Raw genomic sequence first — 2,632 nt, 5'->3', positions numbered from 1 at the left:
CACCCCCCCCCCCCCCCCCCACCTGGAACCATCCCTTTCAAGGACCTCCAACGTTTTTGGGTCATCCTGTATATTGCTCATAACTATTGTTATTGCATGAAACCTATTGCTTATAGATTGCCGCTAAAAAGAATGAAATATAATAATTTTTTGGAAAAAAATTCAACCGACTTCGAAAAAGGTGCAGTGAAAAGCATGAAATATTTTCTAGTTAATTTATATGAATACGCACTAGCTCTAGATATAATTGGTTAAAAGTATAGGAAAATGTAGTGAAAAGCATGAAATAATTTCTAGTTAATGTATATGAATACGCACTAGGTCTAGATATAATTGCTTAAAAGTATAGGAAAATGCAGTGAAAAGCATGAAATAATTTCTAGTTAATGTATATGAATACGCACTAACTCTAGATATAATTGCTTAAAAGTATGGGAAAATGCAGTGAAAAGTGTGAAATAATTTCTATTTAAACTTCATTGTTATTTACCGTCTTTTGATGAATTTGGTTAAATTATTCAATACATCATATTAAATGCAATGCACATCTTTCGGAGGCGGCGCATAATGTAAAATTACTGTCCTAGCGAATTATCGAGGACTGTCTGGATTCCAAAAAGATCGATATACGTCAACACGATTCGCCTGTCTCTCTCTCTCTTCCGGGTCCGTCCCCTGGGGGAGTCGATAGTGCTAGACCTCCTCAGAATAAGAGGACCCTAAAGCAAAAATTTCCTTACAATTGCTGGAGACTAGAGTTGTACGAGGTTTCCGAGTACTTGCCTCGATGAAGTGTTATAATGGAGAGCGCTTGTCTTTCCATTTTCTTTCCCGGTCGGCCTGTGTGGGTTCGTTACAATAAGAACTCCTACCAGTGGTACTGGAACTAATAATCAGTTATTAGGCGCCGTTTGTCGTTTTACAATCCCATCACCTTTGGGTGGGGTCGGGTATGGTCCTCATGGCCAAGGTACCGGCCTTCGGAAATCTATCGAACATACTATATGTCTCTCTCTCTTCTGTCTCTCTGACAATGTTGGCCACCACGGAGAGCGACGTGGTGCGGAGAGACGTAAACGCCTGGAAATTTTGGCGTCCAAATTGTTCTTCGAAGATGGGAATACATAGACCGTTACCACTGACATACGTCACGTAATCGTCATTGTCGTATGCGAGAAATATGTTACAAAGTTTCGTGCTTCGTCTGTTTCGAAATGCGAGACTTCTTGACTTTCTTGTGATTCACCAGTTTCACATAAAAATCTTTGTTTCCTTTAAACATCGGTATTTGCTTCGTCTGCGAACTGGGAAATTTCTTACGTTAATTCTGTCAACTCGACAAAATTCTGTTCGAGCAAAGATACCGAACAACTACCTACAGACAAAAGTACCAAATTTGGTTTAACTATCTGTCGAAGGAACAAAAAATATGAAAGTTGCAACTGTAATTATTGCTATTATACGTATTCATATTCATACAGTATTTCCATGGGGAGAGTTTATACATTAGCAGTAATTAATTTTGCCGCCCCTCCCCTCCAAAAAAGCCCCAAATCTACTCAAACTATATTTCCGTGTACATACTATATACATTAACTATTAATTCCACATAGATAATAAACATGTATACATTGACTGCATTCAATATTGCCGCCTCTATCAAAAGCTAACCCAAACCGGAATTAAAAATTTTTTACATCTGCGCCGCCTCCGAAAAATGTGCATTGCATTTAATATGATGTATTGAATAATTTAACCAAATTCATCAAAAGACGGTGAATAACAATGAAGTTTAAATAGAAATTATTTCACACTTTTCACTGCATTTTCCCATACTTTTAAGCAATTATATCTAGAGCTAGTGCGTATTCATATACATTAACTAGAAATTATTTCATGCTTTTCACTGTACCTTTTTCGAAGTCGGTTAAATTTTTTTCCAAAAAATTATTTTATATTAAATGATATTGAATAATATATTAAATTTCTATTTCCTTTATATTAAGTTATGTTAAATAACCTTTTTGTAGTCGGCGCAAAATGAAAAATTACTTACCATCAAAATTACCAAACTTGATTTGACTCTGTCGGTGGGGCAAAACTTACGCCATTAAATTATTGCTATAATCATACCTACTTTAGACATTATATACATTAACATTATTCAATATCCTCACCTCTATCAATTACTATCCCAACCTACCCAGAGGTTATTTTCATAGAAACAGTATATACATTAGCAGTAACCAGTATTTCCACCCCCAGGCCCCGCGAAAAAGAATGCCCCAAACCTACTCAGACTGTATTTTCGAGTAGATAGTATATACATTACCTGTATGCAATATTGTCCCCCTCCCGAATCGGCAGAACAAATACATCAAACTCTCTCAGACAGTATTTCCACGTAGACAGTACACATGTATACATTGACACTATTCAATATCGGCGCCTCCACCAAAAACTATTCCAAATCTACTCAGACAGTATCTTCGTGTAGATAACATACAGGGTGTCCCAAAAATGTTGTAACACCTTGAAATGGGTGGTTCGGGAGGTGATTTGAAACAACTTTTTCGTTAGGGAAAATGTTGTCTGAGGCTTCGTTAAGCAGATATTAACAAAAAACCCCCGA

Source organism: Hylaeus volcanicus, unplaced genomic scaffold (genome assembly GCF_026283585.1).
Source record: "Hylaeus volcanicus isolate JK05 unplaced genomic scaffold, UHH_iyHylVolc1.0_haploid 12190, whole genome shotgun sequence".
Lineage (NCBI taxonomy): Eukaryota > Metazoa > Arthropoda > Insecta > Hymenoptera > Colletidae > Hylaeus > Hylaeus volcanicus.
Note: the sequence above shows the minus strand (reverse complement) of the source record.